The sequence below is a fragment of the Trachypithecus francoisi genome, unplaced genomic scaffold, assembly GCF_009764315.1.
Source record: "Trachypithecus francoisi isolate TF-2019V2 unplaced genomic scaffold, Tfra_2.0 Lachesis_group1, whole genome shotgun sequence".
NCBI classification, from domain to species: domain Eukaryota; kingdom Metazoa; phylum Chordata; class Mammalia; order Primates; family Cercopithecidae; genus Trachypithecus; species Trachypithecus francoisi.
This window is the reverse complement of record NW_022681454.1, coordinates 167098359-167120854: the sequence shown is the minus strand read 5'-3', so window position 1 is coordinate 167120854 and position 22496 is coordinate 167098359. Positions and strand designations below refer to the sequence as shown.

Here is a 22496-nt window from a genome sequence, read left to right as displayed (position 1 = left end):
GCATTTTGGGAGACCGAAGTGGGCCGATCATTTGAGGTCAGGAGTTCGTGACCAGCCTGGACAACATGGTGAGCTTGGTGGCGGGCGCCTGTAGTCACAGCTACTCAGGAGGCTGAGGCAGGAGAATCGCTTGAACCCGGGAGGCGGAGGTTGCAGTGAGCCGAGATGGTGCCACTGCACTCCTGCACTCCACCCTAGGCGACAGAGCGAGACTGTTCCAAAAACAAAAAAAAGCAGCAGCACACCACGTACTTTGTTTTGGTTATTCTTTGTCTACCCCAGCCCAGAAGAATAGATTCTTCTCTACTGGAGAGAGGGAATTGTGTTTCCAAAAGGGTAGCAGCTCTCATCAAAAGCGCTAGTGGATCTGGTGACAACGTGGACAGGCACTTTCCTGGGATCCTGGAGATTATCGACTGCGGAGGCAGGATGGAGGACAGCTAGGGCTTCCGATTGCCGGGGTGGGAACCCGGTTTTGGAGCGCTACGTCACTGGGCTGGAGAGAGGTTATATCCCGACTAGAGAGGATTCACAGGGAATCCCAGGGAGAGGGAAGTTGCTAGATCACCACGCTGGAGAGAAGACTGCAAGAGAAGAGAGACTAAGTAGCTCGAAACGGGGCTTCTGGATTTCCCTAGGGCTACCTCTGCAAGGCACCAGGTCCGATCTGCAGACAGAGCTACCTGGATGTGCCTACCTATTCGTGGTGGGGTAGGCACCAAAGTGACTGTTTTGCATTAATTCATATATGTATGGTTTTGGCCTGGGTCTTAGTGGGGTTGAAGTTGCCCCGGTGCTGCCGGACAGAGTTGTTTTGGGAGCCTTCGGCTGTCTTTCCTTAGGCCTTAGGAACAGAACAGGACAAAAGTTAAAATCAGCCAAACACACCAAACCACAGCCCCCACACGCCATCCTTCCATTGCGGGGGAGCAGTGTTCTGGCTTCAGTACTCAGGTTAGACATTTGAATAAATGGAGCCAGATCCTGGACTACACCCCGGGGACAGCGTTTTAATGTAAATGTAAAATATGCTAGTAATAATCACTTTTGGGCCCTGAAGCGCCATTAGAATCTCTGTTTAATTATAGGGCATGAGAGAAGCATTACCAGCTAATTAAATCAATCCTATTTGTAATTCTCCCTCTGCTGCTGCCGACTTGAAAATGTGAAATTGCTTTTTAAACGAGCCCGCATATGAATTTTTAAACACAAGTGAACTAAAGTGAGAAGCAGGGGAAATGAGAGCGAGAAAGAGAAGGAAGGAGACGCAGGTACTGGGGCCGAGTCAAGAGGCATGTGGATGAATCTCCCCGGGCGCCTCGGCTTCCTTGCCTTCCAGACCGCGCTCACAGTTTTCTTGCAAAACAGGCGGTTTTCTCTCCTTTCAGTGGTTTCCGCTTTCTCCTGAGGAATCTCTTTCAGCTCCTGGACATCTCCCTCGAGAAGGGCCCTGGGGCAGGGAGGGACGCAGAGCTGGCCCGGCACCCCGAGTCCCGCGTGCCCGGCTGCAGCCGCGCGGCCAGGGAACGGGTTCCGGCCGACGGAAGGGAGCGGCGCGGGGAGGAAGTGAGCTCACTCGGGAAGGAAGGAAAGAAATGAGGTTTTTGCCCGGCAGCCGCCAGGCCGAGGCGCACAGCCCGGGGGAGACGCTGTGAGCCCAGGTCCCGCCACCGCCCTCCAAGGAGGCCGGGGGCAGAGGCCGGCTTTGCGAAGCGCTGCGGCCGCCGCCACCGACTCCGTCTAGACCCCGCGCATACTATCCTTGGTGTTCCCCGGGAGGAAGAGCGCCAGGCTCCACTCGCGAGGTTCAGGCCTGCAGGACAGTGGGAGGCTCAGAGCGCACGAGGGCTTTATTCAGGCAGACGCCGCCTTCAGTCCCCATCCTCCTCGCGAGTGAGATTTCGCTTCTGACGCTCCCGCACGCGCGCGCGCAACCCTCTCTTCTTTCTTCAGTGCACCTCGAAAAAGCAGGCCCTCGAGCTTTGATTTTCCATTAGAGCATTGAGTTATTTGCATGAGAAAAGAAGAGGGAGGACTACCACCAATTCTGGACTCCTCTTTAGTACTTGTCAAGTGAAATAATATGCAGTGGGGTCTGTTTCCAAACCTGACACATCTGCACTGTCTGCTACCAGCCGTACCACCACCCGGCTGCTCCGATGCAGTCTGATTTACGGAAATGTTCTAAAGAAGAGGGAAGCTGGCTATCTCGCCTCCGCACCCAGCCCTGCAAGCACAAACTGGGGGAGTGCAGGGACAAGCTTTCCAAACTGACAAAGCCGCCCAACAAATGTGGCGGCATTTATCCCAAGAGCAGGCATTCCCACCTCGGCCTCCCGGGCCCCGAGTGCTTCTCCCACAGGCTCGGCCCAGGATGCGGAGTGGTAACTTGGTGGCCACAGAGTGCCTTCAAGTCTGGAATGAGGCGACGATGTCCTTAACTCGGCCAGGGGCAGGGTGGGTAGGTGAGGAAATGTAATTCTCCCCTGCACTGGGGGAGATTCGGGTGGCAGGCCTTCTCTCCTGCCTTTCAGGGGGGCCCTGCCCTCACCTGAGGAGAACTTTCAAGGGCACCCACCTACCGCGGTGGCTGGGGCGAGGGCTGTGATCTGGCTTCATCTGTGTCTGGCCTGTGGTTTGGGCGTCCTGCGACTAGAGACTGCAAAGGTCCGGAAGGTGGAAAAGTTCAAACCCCTCCATGTGGTTGGCGGTGGTGGGGCGTGGTGGGGGGCGGTTATTGTCAAAGCATATTTGTCGGATTTGTAGGCGCTCGATCTGGAGTCAGTTGGAGAAATTTCCATCAATCTAGCACCTTGACATTTCACCTCCACCTCCAGCTCCTGCAGAATCACCCATATACCTCTTGTCATCTCTTCCCAGTGGGTTGATAGGTTTCTTCATAAAATTAGCAAAGTCTTGTTTTCCGCCTGACTTTCAGCAAGATGGCTATCTTTTTTTGACTTCTAGTCTTGCTCTGTGCATTTAGGCGGGAGGAGGGTGAGTTCTAGGAAGCCGTCTTGTGTCAACTTTAACAGTCAGGAAGAGGGAGCCGACAGGGCTTTTCTCGGGCTTTTCCCAGGCACTGCCAGCTTGCCCCTCCCCCTCTTCTCAGGGCGGACCGCACCCTCCACCCATCTCCCCCTTCCCCACATTCCCTCTGCAGTCCTCGGCCAGTAGCAGCGCCAACCGGAGCCGCACTCGGGGCAGCAGGGATTCTGGCCTTTCAGGCCCACCAGCGGAGGGGCCTTGCTGCCTGCTTTGGAAACTCTCCATTTTCCCACAGTATTTCACATTCATATTACTTTTCACACCCTGTTAGGCAGTAATGGCACTGAACCTGCTAAATACTTCCATGCACCCAGCCAGCCCTCCCGCGACTGCTCCGGATGGTCTGTGATACAAAAGGGATTGCTCTCTCATCCTGCGGCGTTGTTGGCTTCTCTTCTCTTCTCTGATCCGCCTCCAGAGCCAATGGTGGTTCTGGTGGTGGCGGCCACTGGGTGGGGGCGCTCAGGTGTGGAGGAGGTCTTAGCGCCCCCTTTCAAGCAGGTAGGGGAGATGTGGGAAGAAAGAGCTTGGGGACAGATGTGGCTTTTGGTAGTAGTGTGAAGTTAGATTGGCTATTTTATTTTATTTATTTTTTTTTTGAGACGGAGTCTCGCTCTGTCGCCCAGGCTGGAATGCAGTGGCCGGATCTCAGCTCACTGCAAGCTCCACCTCCCGGGTTTACGCCATTCTCCTGCCTCAGCCTCCCGAGTAGCTGGGACTACAGGCGCCTGCCACCTCGCCCGGCTAGTTTTTTGTATTTTTTAGTAGAGACGGGGTTTCACCTTGTTAGCCAGGATGGTCTCAATCTCCTGACCTTGTGATCCGCCCGTCTCGGCCTCCCAAAGTGCTAGGATTACAGGCTTGAGCCACCGCGCCCGGCCTAGATTGGCTATTTTTAAAAGAACAGGGCCAGGCCGGGCGGCTCACGCCTTTAATCCCAGCACTTTGGGAGGCGAGGCGGGTGGATCACCTGAGGTCAGGAGTTCAAGACCAGCCTGGCCAACATGGCGAAACCCGTCTCTACTAAAAATACAAAAATTAGCTGGGTGTGGTGGTGGGCGCCTGTAATCCCAGCTACTCGGAAGGCTGAAGCAGGAGAATCGCTTGAACCCGGGAGGCGAAGGTTGCAGTGAGCCAAGATCGCGCCACTTCATTCCAGCCTGAGCAACAGAGCAAGACTCTGTCTTAAACAAAACAAAACAAAACAAACAAACAAACAAAACAGCGCCATGCGCCAGGTCTTGTGCAAGGAGTAGGGTCTGGCCGTCTCAATTAGCACCGTCTCGCGGCCTTCCCTTCATGGCATCAGACCGGATGAGTGGCAATTTGGGCACGAGGCTGCAGAGGGCAATGCCCCCACCCCTCCTCTGGCCGCCGCCGCGCCACAGGTCTGAGAGCTCTCGGGCTGCTCGGTAAACCTGGGGATGAGGGAGGGGGAATTTAGAGCCCTGCTCAGAACCGGGCTTGAGGATGGTTTCAGCGCGGAGGAGAAAGGGGCCAGCCTGGCCAGGTAAAAGCGACGGTTTCCAGCATCTGAACTCAAGCCACTCGCTCCCAGACCAACAGAGGTCGGATTCTCAGAGAGCCCAGTTACCCTGGACTGGACTAGACACTGCCGTCCCGGAAGACTGCCTGAAAGCTCGCGAGTCCGCCACCGTAACAGGACTGAGGCCGGTGGCCCTGAGGCTTCAAATCCAAGAAGTAAAGGGAAGTTAGGGGTGGTCCTCCGTTGCTCTTCCACAACCCCGCCTCAGTTCTGCTATCAAGAAAAAAGAAGTAATAAAATCTGCCCGCCCCTACCCCCAGGACAGAAGGGAAGGAACTGATTTTAACGATTGTCTGTTAAGTGCCAAGGCATTTTACAGGCTCCGTATTGTTTAATCTTCACAAACTGTAAGAAGGGCATTTCCTATCTCTGTGCCTACAAGAAAACTGAGGTGCAAAGAGGGCAGACCTGGCTGTAGATCTGTGCACCCAAACAAGTTCCAGGCAGAGAGGAGTTAATGGCACACGCAGGAGCCCTGCAGCCTGGGTAGTCTCCTGGTAACCTGGGAGAGGGGGCTGCACTGCCTTCCATGAGCTTCTAACATACACTCCTAGAGGGTGATTTAAGTGACGAGAAATCCCTTTCTAAGGACATGAAACTTTGGGCACTATTTTAAGCTGTAGTGCGTACATCCCTATTCCTCTAAAATACCCACAGGAAAGTCAAAGTTACCAGGACTCTCTTACTCAACCTGAGGAGTTCAGAGTCTACCACACGTGTCCCTCAAGTGTCACCTTTCTTGCCTTACCACACCAGGGTTTGAGATTTAAACAAATTCGTTGGACTTAAGTTCCTGCTCACACCATCTAAATTGAGCCTAGAGCTCCCCCTTCAGCCCGGGCAGGGACAACACAGGCTTAGAAGCACGGGGAGACCTAGAAGAGGGTTAACTTGGTTCCTAACTTCCAAGTGCCACCTCAGCCGTTTCCCCACTTGTCAGAGGTTTATTTCGTGAGCAGAAGGGACCACCCACCCTTAAACTGGGAAAGAACGAAGTGTGGGGCTCTGGAAACCCACGTGTTAACCTTTGAAAGCAAAGCTCCAGGAGCTCCACCTTCCAAACATGGTTATTTGTGCTTCCACCTCCCACCCGTTGCTTCATGTGCCATGGCCTTCTTTCTCATCTAGAGAGGTTGTCTGATGACTGCTTGCTTACATTCTATAGAGAATGCTTTAGATTATGGATTTGAAAAATTTGCAGAAGGTAGGAGGAGTGAGATAGAACAGGCAAAGCTAGGAAGCAAGGAAGGACTGTTTGGGGCCTGTGGCAGGAGGCAACTGTGGTTTGGGAGTTGCTTGGGCAGACTTTTCCCCCTATTTTTTCTCCTGCAAAGACACAGCCCCAGCACAGAGCTTTTCCCCTGTCTAGCTACTCTCCCTTTTCCCTTTTTCTTCACTTTCCCAATGTACTGATGGCTGAGCAAGAAGAATCTGGGAGAGGAACCCCACATCCCTGCCTTTTGGGCAATCAGCTCTACCGGGCACTGACTCCAGCTGGGCATTAAGGATAAACTGTTGTTAAAGAGTCCTGAAAGCCACAGTCATCCCTGTTGAGCCATCTGTTTCCCTTTGGATATGGAAGTGATGTTCTGGGGGGTGTCAGGTGCATTTCCTGGACTTTGGGCCTCTAGGCCCTAATTGTCTCTGGTGAAGGGGGCAATTCTAAGATTGGAGGTGGCTAAATGAGTGGTCATTTAATGAGACTTTTTAACCCCCACAAGGTTATATTGATTCATTTTACAGTCATTACAGTGATAGAAGGCGAGACTATGGTGATTTGATTTCTTCAGTTACAGTTATTGATTAATTCAGTGGTGACAAGGCTGACAGACAAGTGAAAACAAAATTCAGAAAGTGGTACTGCATTCATGCATTTCTCTCTCCTCTACCACCCTCTGCCATGGTTTCTGCTGCTAGCTGTGGCTGGGGTGCCACATTCCACTTTAGGAACCCCTAGAGGAAGAAGCTGATCCTACTGGGTTATGGGGCTGGAATTAGGCTGCCAATGTGAATTGAACTCAGTTTTTCCTCCTCTGAGAAGGATAGTGTTGACCTGGCAGTGACATCTCCTCTCCTGGCAGGGACTCCAGTGGTCTGGCAACTACTTTAAAAATCAATAAATCCAAGACACAAAAGAAACTGTAAGAAAAGAGAATAAAAATAATAGTGCACAAAATTTGAAGGGCATTTGATATTTTGCAGCAACCACAGCTAAAATTGCTTGTCTCCATTACACCGGATTTCTCCACGTGTTCTAGAGTCCAATACCTTTATTCAGTATTTCTGAGCTTCTTTTGTTTGGGAGTCCCACATTTGCAGACAAGGAGGTCCAGTCTCCTGTCTGGTTCTACCCATTGGGGCTGGGATAGGGAAAGGTGGAGGCCCAGGTGAGGAGTTGGGGTAGGAAAGGCCCAGGCTGTGCTGGCAGGTACCTTGTAGGTCCTCCCCCACGTGGCTACCGGAGGTGCACGCCATTTGCGCCCAGCATGCGGGGAAGCCTCTGGGCTCCTTGCCATCCCTGGTGACTTGGGCCAGAGTGATCTTATTACAGTTATTAATGACCATAGTGATTTCTTAAGCCAAGACCAAAAAGAAATGGATTCAAATGAAAAAAACCAGTGTAGTTTAGATTCTGTGCAAAGGCTGAGAGTGGGTGACTGCACTGGCGAACATGGTCACAGATGCTTCTTAGGCATCCACTGAGTGCTGGAGGAAGTGGTGCTCGTGAATGGGTTCGGTGCTCCGGAGTTTGCAGTTGTGCGGGACTGGAATGCAATTACTGGAAACAATTAGACTATACCGTGCTTATGGTGGGCAGAAAATAGAAGATACTTCTGGCACATTTAAGAAAACTTACTACCCCCACGCACCCCACTTCTTCTCCTGAAGTAGGTTTATTGTAAGTCTCTGCTAAAAATGACACCCTCCTCAAAGCTGTTGGGAGTTTGGACAGCTCCACCACTCATAGAATTAGGGACATCACGATGATCTCACTTAAGCTGCTTATCAGAGGCTGAGTGGCAAGTGCTTAAAGCAATTCAGAGTCAGGCACATCTGGGTTAGGTCCTAGCTTCTGGACTGGCTTTGTGATCTCCAGCATGTTGACTTCTCCCCTTATACCTTTGCAAAACAAGGATATTTGTCACATATCCTCATTGCTGTGAATTTGTGTCTTTGGAAATTCTATTTTCTTCCTAGAAACTTGAAAAGCCATCTCCCCTCACCACTCACCATGCATGGCGAGGTGTGGCTTCCTAGGCCAGCTGTTTACTCTTGCAACACTCCCCTCCCTGCCCCAAGACCTTGGACTCTAGGAACTTCATGTCCTTCTCTCTGGTCTCACAAGTGAGTTTTCAAACAGCTTTGATTTGTAATCTCTGACTTTGGTGGACAAGGTCTGGTCCTTGAGTTCTGGCTACTGCTCTTCTATTACCCTCCAGCTGGGAAGTCCACGCTCAACCCTCCCCACAAGTGATGGTCCCTGAAGCTGGCCGGATCCCAAGCAAAAACCCCAAGATGTAGCTGGAACACCACCTTCTCCTGCCCACCTGCTTCCAGTCCTCATGTATATGACTGGGGGCTTGGGAGTGGGAACAACACAGGGTCAAGCTGGCCTAAACCGAGAGAGATGACACTTGCTCTAGTTGTGCCAGAGCCCTGGGATGTACCCAGGGATCTAGGTGGTAGGGAACCACCTGAACTTGGACTCCACTGCCACTCCCTGAGCTGAGAAGGGTTTGAGGTCCATGGGTGCTAGGCCCTCTCAGAGCACACTCCTTCTTAGTGAATCCCACTGTGCACCAGGCCCCCCTTCTATTTTTCCACTAAGGGAAGTAAACATTTTGCATATATTTCTATAGTGATCAGACCTTAATTATGCCTGATCACGGTCCAGAAATTAGGCTGTTGCAACCAGGGCATGCCTGGGCTGTGGAAAACGCTTGGAACTTTACATAGATTTCTTTAAAAACTGTTTTGTTTGGACCTTGTGGGGAAGGTCAGAGACAGATAGGTTAGTGTCTGAAAAATGGAGCAGCCTGGGTTCCCCATTTTGAGAAAGGAGGCCTCAGTGTCACCTGGCAGGTGAAAGCTGGGGAAGCAACAGGCCAGTGAGCTTGTGACTGCCCCTGTTTGACCCAACCTTTGCAGCCTCAGGCCACCAGGACTCCTCCCAGGGCCTACATTAGGCCACCATTCAAGTGGGACCTGGTAAAATCTCTTAAACTTGCAGACTCAGAAAGGAAAGGAGCCAGGCAACAGAGCAGCGGAAACATCCTCTCCCTCACATGAACTTTATTGCAGATCAGGAAGTTATCTAACAGCTGCCAAAAATCCTCTGACTCCACAGCTCCAAATGTTGACTGTTTCTCACACCTCAACATCAGGTATGGAGTTTGCTGCCTTCGGGGTTATTCAGATTTCCCATTCCCTTTCAGAGTTGATCTACCCCCACCTGCCTGGTTACATTTGGAGATGATTTTCCTTTCTTCCACTCGCGGACCATGTGGCTCACATACTTACCTGGACTGGCTGTTTCCCCACCTCTCCCCTCCCCACCATAAAGGGAATTCCAAATCTCTTCCTGAAGAGGGAAAGCCAGGTTGAGGAGGGGTCAGAAAAAGGAAGCTGAGTCCGAAGTCCAGGCATGCAATACTGTATTCTTCTCCGGATGTCTTTGGTTCATTCCAGAAAAAAGTGCAGCACGAGAAGTAATTTTAATGGGCGCCCTCTCTTCCTTCCACTAACGCACCAGTCTCACCAGGTTCACGTGCAGGTACCTGGCTTTCTGTGGTCCGTATCCCCCGAAGAACCTGGCAAAGATCTGAGCACAAAGTAGGTGGTGAGACAATAGATCCTGGTTGGTAGAAAGGATGCTCCGAAGGAGAAGGGGCAATTGTTTAAGAGCAATTGGATGCAAAGGCGCTCGTGATTCCTGTGTGTATCCAGTTCATTTCCGCCTCACATATGAGATTACCTCAGGAGGATCCTCTCCTATCTTCAACCCAGCGCCCAAACACAACCTGAATTCTCTTAGATAACCCATGCCTATGCATCGAGGGAGCCCGCTCCAGGTGACCAGTTTAACAAGGGCAGAGCATCACTGTGACCTCCGCCACCCTTTCCCGACCCTCTAGGGTCAGGGAGAGCCCGGCCCACCCTTCTGAATCCAGACTCACTCCAAACGACCCTGAAAGAGACCTCCGCAAAGGCCTGAGCGCAGAAAGGCCGTACTTGGTGTGCCTACTGAGGATCCAAGGGGAGCCAGGGGCTGTGCCCCATTGCCCGCAACCACAGGCGCACAGGGGAGGCTGAGGCTGCTGCTCCTAGATTCCAGGCTTTGCGGTTTCCCAGGGCATCTTAAGCTGCATCAAGAATCCCCCGTCTTTGGGGTGGCCGAGAGCAAACGCAGAAGTTCTAGAGCACTGGGGCCTGACCTTGACTAGAGGGGGCCCTGGTGTAGCCAACCCTGACGTCATTATCGGCCACATTTGTTACTCTTCTCTTTTGGCGCCAATCTCCTTCACCATTTGCGATAATTAGTAAGAGCTGAGCTCGGGCCGCGTGGCGCGCACCCCGGAAGTGCTTGCCGAGACCCGGAAGCAGCGGGAGCTCGGACGCCCTGCTCTCCGGGGCCAACCCTCCTCACTCCGCCCACTTTGGAGAGGCCCCAGTAGGCAAAGCGTCACGGCGTCCAAGAGCAGGTTTCGCGTTTGCACCCCGCTCTTGCCCAGCCACCGGGAGTCTCCCACCTCTGGGTTTCCCCACTTTGGGCAAGCCCTGGCCTCTCTGCTCCCCGGAAGGAGAGGGCAGTTCCCTGGAGAGACCTCGAGTAGATTTGGAGCCTCCTTTTAAGATCGCCGTTTCTCCCAGCGGTGGGTAGAAGGACGTAAAGGGAAGGACAAATTAACAATCGGGGCGACTGACTATTTAATACACTCCCCAAGATTACAGTATAAATTTACTAGCGTCTGTAATCCCAGCACTTTGGGAGACGCAGGCATGTGAATCGCTTGAGCTCAGGAGTGTGGGATCAACCTGGGGCAACATGGGGAAACCCCATCTCTACAAAAAATACCAAAAACAAATTAGCTAGGCGTGGTGGTGGAGGCCTGTAGTCCCAGCTACTCCGAAAGCTGAGGTGGGAGAATCACCTGAGCCCGGGAAGTCGACAGCGCAGCAAGCCTTGATCGCGCCACTGCACTCCAGCCTGGGCAATGCGCGTGAGACCGTCTTAAACACACACGCGCACACTAAATTTACTAAGGGTCTTCGTTTGTGCTTCAGAAATCCGCACGAACTAAAATGGGCATCTCCTTCGGCCGTATTTCCTGCGCTGTTGGCCACTCCCCGGCGAACCGAGGTGGGCGCGAACCCGGGGGAGCGCCGGAGGCCCCCGGGTGCACCCCGCAGCTCGCGAGGCAGCAGTGCTCGCTGGCGCGGGGCGGGCCCTGTGACCCACCGTCATAAGAATGCTTCAGATCCAACCTGGGCTTGTTTCCGTGACGCAGGAAACATCTGGGGCGTTTTCGCAGGGCTTTGGGAGAAGTACTTACTTCCGAACTTGGCACTAAGGTGTTCTAGGAGACACACAAACTTGAGTCTGAAAGGGGGATGGGGCCAGAGAGGATGGCAACCCTGCCAGCTGCCTGGGTGCAAACTGGGGAGCTAACCGGTGGCAGGCACTTGGGTGAAGGACAAATTAAACACTTAGAGCCAGGTCCACCCGTTACGGCTTCATTGTTTTAATGTCTGTAGTACTTAGGCGCAGTCTGAGAAAGAATAATGCCTTTACATTCAGAAAAACATCAAAGACCAGGGGTTGCTCAATATGGAGCACATATGGTAGTCTCTGAAGGCCTGGCCTGCCAAAACGTGCTTCTCAGTATTTTTCTCCTTTCCTTTCTTTCGATCCCCGCCCCCCACTTTTTTTTCTCCCCAAATGGGAGGGAGCCATTGGCTCGGGTTACCTAGGGCGTCTTGCTTTCACGTGAGGCAGTTGGTGGCTGCATGGAGGCGATCAATGAGTCTTTTCAAGAACTGAATCTGTCCTAGGAAAGGATTTTGAAGACGGGCGGGAGTATGGGCCAGGCAGTACACTACCTGTATTCCCAGGCCTTAGCACATTGTTCAGTAGTGGGTGGGGGGAACCCTTACTAAATATTTACTGAAGAATACACTGAACTAGGTGAAGGCAATAGCCTGTCAAACCACTTTTTAAATTTCAGTCTAAGGAAGATTCATTTGCAAAGCTCTTCTTCCATATCAACTGCTGTTACTATTACTATTATTACTACTATTAACTACTACTGTTATCTAAACCACTATCCCAGTTTTTAAAATTACCTAGCAGAGACAGGCAGAGGACGGTGGCTAAAAGTTTAGGTGGTTTGCTTCCGTAATTTCTCTAGGTTAAATTTGCTCAGGGCACACGGATAGGATGGAGCTGGGGAGGTGCCGTCTTTCCCATGCCTAGCCAGGCTAGGCTCACTACCCCACATTGCCCTCAGTGGGAGAACAGGGCAGATAATTTCATCTCTTTTAGCCTCTTCGATTAAATGGACTCCTTTCATCACCTCTGAAAAATTGTCTCAGGATATTATCCTTCAGCAAATTTACATGCAGAGTTAGCATTAAAGGCAGGGGTGAATTCTTAGGGCTCCCATTTAAAAGAAGACCCATGCTGTCTCCAGAACATGCAGCCTTTTCTAAGGCAATACTGATGATGGTGGAGGAAGGAAGCACACCACACATGGAGCCGATTAAACATGCATCTTACCAAATCTTCCAGCATTCTAGTGGCATGCATGACATACACAGAGACCTGTAGGCAAATTACCTAACCAATAGTTAGAAAACCTGGATTTTAGACCTGGCTTTGCCATCAACTCACTGCTATCTTGACCAGTCAGTTTCTCTATATTTATTTCTGTCTCTGTCTGTCTCTCTCTGTGAATATACGTGTGCATCTATACATATACATATACACACAAACATACATATACAGTTGTATTATTAATTTTTAATCTAGGTGATCTGTTTGGTCAGTAAATCTGATTTCTATTCTCATGTTCTCTGATGCTGTAATGTATCAACATTCTATGAGCCCCTTACCCAGACCATATGGAAGAAGCAAAGCCAACAATGGAACCCTGCTCATTCTTATATTAAGTCCTCAGAGAATGTTAAACTTGGAATGAGTTTTGGAGATGCTTCAGCCCCTTCATCTCACAGATGAGTACACTGGGGCCCAGGGAACCGACTTCTTCAGGTCACAGAGATGTGGCCCACAAATCTTGGTGACAGGTTTAGGTGAACACGGATCAAGTCTTTAGGCTATCTCCTCCCTATCCCCAACATCTGCAGTCCTCACCTGGCTTTCTCATTCAAACCAGGGATATCTGGGCCAAAATTTGGTTCAGGAGCATGAATTTAAAGCAAGACTTAAATGTTTGGTACCATTTCACTTGGGTGGAGCTCTTAAGGGCCATTGGGACAAGGTTACATTTCCTCTAATGAGAAGTACAGCAGCAAGTCTGATTTGCTTATAAGAGTCTTCAATTCAATGTTAGAGAAACAAAAATCTCTAGGCAAACTTAACAGAGAGGCAAATTATGTAAGTAAGTAAATCCAATGTTCAGAATAGTATTCTACTGATCCTTTCCCTTCATACAACAAACTCCCAAATGATGGATATTGGGAGAAGGTGAAGAAGCTACTAGGAATTATTCATTAAGAGTAAGGTAGGCTGGGCACGGTGGCTCACGCCTGTAATCCCAGCACTTTGGGACACCGAGGCTGGTGGATCACCTGAGGTCAGGAGTTCGAGACCAGCCTGGCCAACATGGTGAAACTCCGTCTCTACTAAAAATATTTTTAAAAAACTAGCCAGATGTGGTGGTGGGCGCCTGTAATCCCAGCTACTCGGGAGGATGAAGCAGGAGAATTGCTTGAACCCAGGAGACAGAGGTTGCAGTGAGCTGACACGGTGCCACTGCACTCCAGCCTCAGTGACAGAGTAAGACTCCGTCTCAAAAAAAATAAAAAATAAAAGGAGTAAGGTAGTAAAGCTTCTTTTGTTTTGTTTTTCTTTTTGCTTGCTTGTTTTCAAGGAGTGCCTATTGATGTGAGGGGATGACTCAAGGACTGTCTGCCATGTTGAAAATTAAAAATTAAGTCTACGGCACTTCCTCCTGCCTGCCTGGCCCTGGTTGACCTTGACTAGCCAGAATGATGCTGTCTAGCTGGAATCCAAAGTATTTCAGAGAAACAGTCATGATATGTTTTCCCTGGATGTGTAGTGAAACAGGTGGTTTCCCTACATGGAAGTAGTCTTTTCCTTTATCATCTTCAGGCTGGGGAACTTGACAACTTGGAGGCTAAAAAAACTCACAAGTCACACCAAGTCTGAGGGACCATAGGTAGGCAGTGAGGCAGGGTGGGAATGGGCCAGCTAGCCTTGGCAGTCATTCCAGAATGTTGTCCTAGGGAGGAACAGAGCAAGGATGGAACTGACATTCAGCCAACTAGAGGTCAATGTGTAGCTTTCTGCATTTAAGTCTAGGTGATTATGCTATAGCTCTGCAATATAGTAGGAAAAGTTCTGCCATTCTTTTTTTTTTTTTTTTTTTTTTTTTTTTTTGAGACAGAGTCTCGCTCTGTCACCCAGGCTGGAGTGCAGTGGTGTGATCTCGGCTCACTGAACACTCCGCCTCCCAGGTTCACACTATTATCCTGCCTCAGCCTCCCAAGTAGCTGGGACTATAGGCGTCTGCCACCACGCCCAGCTAATTTTTTGTATTTTTAGTAGAGATGGGGTTTCACTGTGCTAGCCAGAATGGTCTCAATCTCCTGACCTTGTGATCCGCCCGCCTCAGCCTCCCAAAGTGCTGGCATTACAGGCGTGAGCCACCACGCCCGGCCGCCATTCTTTTTAAATGTAATCATCAGGGTCCTGTTTTGGACCTCTTATATTAAACGTTCTCCCTGGGCCATACTTAATCAGAATACTTACCTTGTGAGGTTGTTGTGGGGATTAAATAAGATTATCTACTAAAAGTGCTTTGCACAGTGCCAGATACATAGTAAGTACTTGATGCCTGCTTGCAAATACTATTATTAATCATTATTTGGCTTCAATTGATACCAGTGCCTTATCTTTCTATGATTCAGACCTCTTCTTGGAGCGCTAGATCTGAATATCCAACTCTCTGCTAGAGGACATTTCCATATAGATGTATTTAGTTTTTTAAACTCACTATGTTCAAAACAGAATTTATGTCTAGTCTCTGTTGCATACCAATAGCCTCTTCTCTTAGTCTCCGTGACTGACACCACTACCCACCTGGTGCTCAGGCTAATAACCTAGCAACGTACGGTTGAGCTCCTCCTTAATATCTTTCAAATTCACCCTCTCTCTCTTTTTTTTCAAATAACCCCCTGCCTTAGCAATGACAAATATTGAGTTTTGCCTGCATCATTCCATCATTTCTCCTACTGCTGATGTACCCTCCAGTCTGTAGTCATGGCAGCTGGACCGACCTTTAATGCAAATGACATTGGATCATGTCGTTTCTCTACTTAAAATCTTTCATTCATTCCCCCATAGACTTCAGGAAAACCTCAATAATGCTCTTTATAATCTTTCTCACCACTGTCCCTATATATACATTAAGCCGTGATTCTGAGCTATATTGAACACTCTCGTTTATTTTGCCTTCATATCTTTGCACATGTTGTCTTTCTGCCTGGGTCATACCTCCCTCCATCTTTATTAGAAGAATTCTTGTCCTTCAAAATTCAGCCTGGGCATCTCCTCTTTGGGGAAATCTTCACTTAAGCTCGAGGCTGATTGTGGAGTATATATCCTTCAGGAGAGTAATTTCTCTTTTTTCTCCACGAGGTGTGAGTTTCTTGAAGCCAGTGGAATAGTCTTTGATCTTTGTGGCCACCAGGCTTTAGTGCCTGGCACACAGTAATTGTCCATGATATGTTTGCTGGATAAGAGGATGACACAGAATTGAATAAATGGCTTTGGTTCTATAACTTCTCATCAAGATTTTAGGAAAGTTATTGTTCCATGCTTCAGTTTCCTCATCTGTAAAATGGGGATCAGCAATGCATCCTAATGTTGTAAGGACTACATGAAAAGTGAATGCAAAAGTCTTTTGTAAACGGAGTAGCAATGTACATGAATCATTATTATAATAAATGCAAACCCGTATTTCCCATGCATGTACACATTTTCATATGTGCACATAGTGTGCATGTATTATATGCATCCGTGCATCTGTGTTTGTGTTCTTGACTGATTACATGGAAAGGCAGTTTCCAAACAACTTTCTCTAGATTTCACCCTTTAAAAGTCATGTCGAAATAGATAATTACTTTTTGATAACTGGTCCAAGTTCTAGATAAAGCAGTTTGTGGCAGTGCCCTCAAATTAATAGTCATTCTGTGAATTCATTATATCCATATATGCAAATACAAATTCAGTGCAAATTTATAAGACACTGAATGGATAATGATAACCATTTTCACTATGACTATAATACGACGATATTGTGTAATAATAAAACAAGAATATAGTAGAAATGGTAATGTTGAGGGCATTCTCCAACCAGTTTTTCCTTTGATTTTCCAATCACTTGGGGCAGTTGCTGAAGACAGTTTTCCCTATTTTGCCTGTGAATAAGCGGGCTCCGGGGCGTTATTCGTTTAACCTGACTCCTTTCCAACTCTGCCACACAGTGATCAAAACCCTAGGATGGCCTTTTTCCTATCTTCTTTTTCTTTCCCCACAGCCGGTGTAAGAAGTTTACGTAGAATAGGTGGTTGATAGAAACGAGCCAGAACCAATCAATGCGTAAATTGATCGGTGCTTGTTTGTAATACTTTTAGTGCCGCAGCTATTTCTGCAATTCACGGCTGCCTTAAATGTGGAATCCACTACTCTTAACACCAGTACCAAGAGACGTTTCTGGATTTCTTGATTCCCAGAAGGGTAATTGCGTCTCTTCGCAGTGCGCGGTGGCCAGCAGCCCGACTGCCCTGGGCTCTGAAGCTAAGAGCGCTCGGGTCCTTCTCACTCACCTGGTGCCCAAGGAGGAAAGGAGGGCGCGGGCTCCTCTTCAGCCGCATCTACCTCCTGCCTCTTGTTCTTCTTTAGAAAGCCAGGTGGCGCTAACCCTCAATCTCTGCTAGAGCTGGAGGATTTCCTTGCTTGCTCCCAGTAGAGCGAAGAGGTGAAGAGCGCACTCCGGGTTGGCACTTTCTCTCTGCTTCTTCCGCTCTTTGGAAACGTAAATTTGCTTTTTTCTTCTTCCGCACCTCTCGCAGGATGACGGCAACCCTAAAGGAAAACGGAGTATCCTGTGTGCCACGTGGATCTTGGGGAAACGAAATGATTAAAGCCATGAGGTTTCCTGGTTCTTCGCGGCGTTGAATGTGGGTTTTGATTTGGGGGAAGAAGAGCCAAAAGAGGTTAAGGTTCCACTCTACTGCATCTTGAATCTGACTGTTGCAGACGAACTGTGGGGCCAGTGGGCACTCGCGCCTGGGTGTGCACGTACCTGTGGGTGCAGGATCATGTCGCCTTGTGTCGTGTGGGTGGCCTCTTCCTAAGTGACCAAGTATATGCGTGCTTATAAAGAAGAAGAAATTTCCCCAGCTGTAAAAGGGCGGCTTTGAGGTTCTCTCATGACAGCTGAAGGTAGGAATCTATTCTAGAAGGCACACATTTCAGTTTTCAAATTTTGTTCTTTAAATATTTCCGGTCTTTGAACTACTATTATTTAACAGGGACAGGGGAGAACCCCATTTTACTATTATATTGATTAACTGGATTTAAACCAAAATCATCAAACAAAAACGCTGTTGAAACTTGGAAAAGACTTGGTAATAAAAATGTGGGCATCCACATGTGCTGCTGTTGCAAATACCACCAAATCTGAAATTAAGATGAATTCAATAAAAGTATTTTCTATTCACTAGAATACTAAGAGAATAGAGAGCAATTTTAAGATTTTTACTGAAACGAAAGGAGCACAGACAAACACATAGAGCACTCGGCAACATTAATACATTAATAGTGATGACCATGTGCCACTAATGCTGCTTTTTTTTTTTTTTTTTTTTTTTTTTGAGTGAGTCTCTGCTGCCAGGCTGGAGTGCAGTGGCGGGATCCTGGCTCACTGAAACCTCTGCCTCCCAAGTTCAAGCGATTCTCCTGCCTCAGCCTCCCAAGTAGCTGGGACTACTAGCACGTGCCACCACACCCAGGGTGTGTACTGGGAAGGTGACTGGCAGGCAAGATGAAAGTGTTCCTAAATTCTTCAATTCCTCAATGCCCTAATGTTCAAGGAATCATGACTGGGAGTCCTCAGGAAACTTACAATCAAGGAGGAAGGAGAAGCAAGCATGTCTTACCGTGGTAGAACAGGAGAGGGAGAAAGCAAGAGGGGGGAAGTGCCACACACTTTAAAACAACCAGATCTCAATCAGATAGTCAAAACTCACTATCACAAGAACAGCAAGGAGGAAGTCTGCCCCATGATTCAATGACCTCCTACCAAGCCCCTCCCCCGACATGTGGGGATTACAATTTGAGATAGATTTGGGTGAGTACACAGAGCCAAACCATAAAAGTAACCCAAACAGCAACATGGCTCTCAGTGGCTAGTTTTGAGACTTCCCATCTTGAGTGAGATTCCCAGGGAGAGGGACTCGGGAGAGCATGTGTACTACCGCACCTTGTTCTTAGACAGTCCACTAAGGCCTGGGACTCAGTATCAATCCCTGTTGGAGAGCCTGTTAGTTCTTGTCCATAGCACATGGCATTCCTAGGTTTCCCCACTGCCCTGTATTGCAGGCCTAGAAGTGTAAAAACTGTAATTCCCAGTCACTTTGCTGTAAGAGATCAGGATGCAATTTAGGTTCTGATAATGAAGTGCGGTCACATAGGATTTGAAAGGCGGTAAAAAGGAAACTGCTCTCCCTTTTCAGCTGTGTAGGTGTATGAGAGGGCTCTGGGAGACATAAGTATGAGCAGTGACCTAACTCCATGGCCCACTGTCTAGTCACCAGCCTCATGGGTGTAGGGGGCTCTGATGGCTGCCACTGACTCTACTCCTCCAGCCTTTCCACTTCATACCTCCTATTAAATCCCTCTGATCTTGGCAGATCTAGAGTTTTCTGTTTCCTGTATTGAACCGTGACTGACACAGGGAACAAGCCTGCTTGGGTGCTTCCTGCCTGAGGTCTGGGTTAGTGTGGGCCTGGAGTAGTGTAGACTTTACAGGTGTTTAGATGGCTGTCCTCAGCTGGGGGTAGTTTTGGGGTGGGGGAATTAGTCCAATCCAGGAGAGGCCGCCAACAATCCCCTACCAGGAGGCTGAAGAGACAAACATTCTGGATGGCTCTCACGCTGCCTCTTTCACCATGAGGCCTCACTGCTTCTTTTTCTGACTTTCAAACCGAAGCAGGAAAAACAGCAACTTTTTTGAGTGTTTAGGCAAACATTTTTGCTAAGGCTCAATGACAGACTATTCTGCCTGTTTTGATACTTGATTATATATTGTCCTTTTTTTAAATTTAAAATAAAAATGTTTGAGACAGGATCTCACTCTGTCACCCAGGCTGGAGTGCAGTCACGCAACCACAGCTCACTGCAACCTCAACCTCACAGGCTCAAGTGATCCTCCTGCCTCAGCCTCCTAGTAGCTGGGACTATAGGCACATGCAACCACACCCAGCTAATTAAAAAAAATTGTAGAGATGGAGTCTCACTATATTGCCCAAGCTGGTTTCAAATTCCTGGGCTCAAGTGATCCTCCCACCTCAGCCTTTCAAAGTGCTGTGATTACAGGTATGAGCCACTGCACCCAGCCTTGTTCTATTTTATGCTCTTATATCTGGACATTCACTCCCCAGTGAGGCACTAAACTACTTAAGGAAAGATGGTGAGTTTTCACTTTTCAGCCCGAGGGTTGAATGACAAGTGACTGGGGAAAGTCAGCTTTGTTCAGTGTGAACGGAGGGCTGGATGTGCATTGTACATCTCCTCTGCAACACTGAAGTCATTTCCTCTGCCCACCTTGCTGTCTAAACCCCACCTTAGAACCCTTTACTGGCAGATATTATTCAGGAGCTGATTCCTTGACTCTTCAGTTGTTCCTAGCAGAGATAAGACTGAATATATGCCACTTAAGTAATTTTTGTCCAGAGGGAATTGTTTGGTAACTGTTACCGTTGCTCACAAATACATGGTACCCATCTCTGCAGGAGGACTACACATTCCCACTCGGTGGCAGGTGGTTGTGACCATATGACTGGAACTCAGCAGTGAAATGTGGTGGAAACAACTGCCCTTGGTTTTTTCCCTCTACCACCGTGTCAGCAATGATACAGAGAAGTGACTCATCAGCCCAGATCCTGGAGCAAAGATCATGTGCATGCAGCAGGGCTGCAGGAATCCAGGATGGACTTGCTGCTAAAACTGTTAAAAAAAAAAAAAAAAAAAAAAAGGAGAGAGAGAGAGAGACAGAATTCTATATTAGTTCACTTATTTCTGTGAAATAGTTAGGATTTAAGATGCCTAATAAATTGTGCCTCTCATCCCAGCCAGAGTTTGGTGCTAGTTTATAGTAACAGGAATCAGATTGACAGATTTAAAATGTCAGCTGCATTACTGATAAGAGCTAGATTGAAAGAGTTGCTGCAATGCCTGTGAATACTCCACCAGCTGTTAGCCACCCAGCCCCTGGCATAGTGGGACACTATAGGCCTCCTCCTGCAGGGCAGGTCCCACATCTCGGGGCAGGGAGAGGATGGGACACATTGGTTCAGAAGGAGCCACAGGAGGGACCAGACTGGGCAGGCTCCCTTCCTGTGGCGTTAACTCCACAGCAAGACCTACCCTGAAAACTTTAGTCCAGGGCAATATAGGCTTCCAGAGGGAATTAGTTACAGTAGAACTGTATTACTCTTTGTATCTTGGAGAATGTGACAGAAATAGAAATATTAGGAGAGGTTATAAATATGTTAATTTTTGTTTCATTTTTATTCTTGCATATTTTAAAGCCTAAGGGGGAAACAATCAAGTGACAGATCAAGGCATTGAAATAAAAGTTTAAGCAATGGTAATCCTAACCATTAGCACTTTGCTGCAATCAGGCAGCTACTCCATGTGAAATGGGAACTTGTGGCCTGAACATTAATAGGACCAACTTTCTGCCAAAGTGCCCGTGGCCTGCAGGGCCTGGTTAGTTGTTGTTAATTGGTGGCCTGTGGCTTCCAGTGCTGAGCTGCCTTTTGCTTGCTGGGCCTCTGAGGGAAATGGAGTTGTTTTGAAATCCAGTGTTCTTAATGAAGCAATTCCTGAACCAAAAATGTGTGAGAAATTAACCTAAAAGTGAAACAAGAAACTGGTCTATTGAAAAGTCAGTGACCCTTCCAGGGTTACTTTTAAAAGAATAGATTTTGTTTTACTTGACACTTTGGGAAGTGATTTAATAAGCCATAATGTCAAAGAAATTATCCAGTGTGTTTCATGTCCTGCAGCCTGGAATATCTAAACTAAATCATTGCAAATGAGCATCATTATTAGTGAGATTTTTTTGCAAAATTTGGCATGGACAATTTAGAATCGTCAGACTTCTAGGCGCTATCACAGAATTGGCAAGATTCAAGGGATTTTTCTAATTTAATGACATTTTCTTTATTGTCCCCATAATCACCTGCTTTATGAACTGTGGTTAGAACTGATGTTGCAACTGGTAATTTTCTTAGAACCCAAATGCATTTATATTTTTCCGTCTTTTTATTTGCATCATTTCTGGGAATTTTTAGTAGATGGAATAAAAAGAGAATACATTATAAACAATTCAAAACACCAAAAACAAAATTCCTTGGACCTTTTACAGACACCACACATGCAAATAAATGTGGTTTTGCATTCCAATGGCATTTGAGCAGGGATTATATTTTCCTCATTAACCTCTTTCTTAGCAAACAGTATTGTTTTTCAAGTATGTTTTATCTAAATGTAGTCTGACATTTAAAATTAATTCACACTGACTCAGTTCAAGTGAAGAGGTAGAATGAATTCTTCTTTTGATCCCAGCAATTGTGCAATCCTGGTTGAATTGTACCAGAGTAGGAATGCCTACTATTTTAGGATGAAATCAGAAGATTGATTGTATTGCTTGCAAAACTAAAACAAATGAACAAACAAACAAACAAAACCATTAGAAACGCTGCATATGTTTTTTCCTGAACCACTGAGGAAAGAAGTGGAAAAAGGGACTCATGATATATACTTCAGAAGTGAACATGATTGCTCTCCTTATGACAAATCATTTATAAAATGAATGTACTTATTTCTAATTAAAAGAAAGCTAGATCTGTTTTCAATTAGTCATAGCCAGTAATTCCTCTGCTAATATGTGGGCCTTAATCTGAAGCAGTGGGAATCTTCTCTTTTCTCCAGGAAGTCAACAGAGTTGCTTAGAAAGACTGCACAGTTTTGGTAGGAACAGAAACATAACTTAAAAAATTTCTGTGAAAACTTATGCAGGAATCTATTATCTTTTCCCTGACACAGAACAAAAGCATACATTGTTTTCAGTGTTGATATTTTGCAGGGGATGATGAAATATTTCCGTGTATTTAGGTATGTCCATCTATGTAAAATGAATGAGACATTAAAATAACACTCAGTCTGAATTAAACCCACCAATTTTAAGAAATGTTGTGTCAGCTGTCTTCACTGTGCTATTAGCTGTGTCTTGTTTTGTCAGGCACTATTTTTCATTCTACCATCTTTTCATGCATTGTTTTCAAACTCCAATAATCCTGGCTCAAGATGCCATGAGTTAGAGTTGGAGTAAGGACCAAGGCTAGTTTC

General features: G+C 47.7%; 1 long non-coding RNA gene across 1 annotated transcript; it reads left to right on the top strand.

Moving 5' to 3' along the window:
- Positions 1-10228: 10228 nt before the first annotated feature.
- LOC117086139 lies at positions 10229-20130 on the top strand. The gene is made up of 3 exons (XR_004438214.1): positions 10229-10467; positions 16931-17303; positions 19874-20130. It is a non-coding gene; the product is annotated as an uncharacterized LOC117086139 (long non-coding RNA).
- The last annotated feature ends 2366 nt before the right edge of the window (positions 20131-22496 follow it).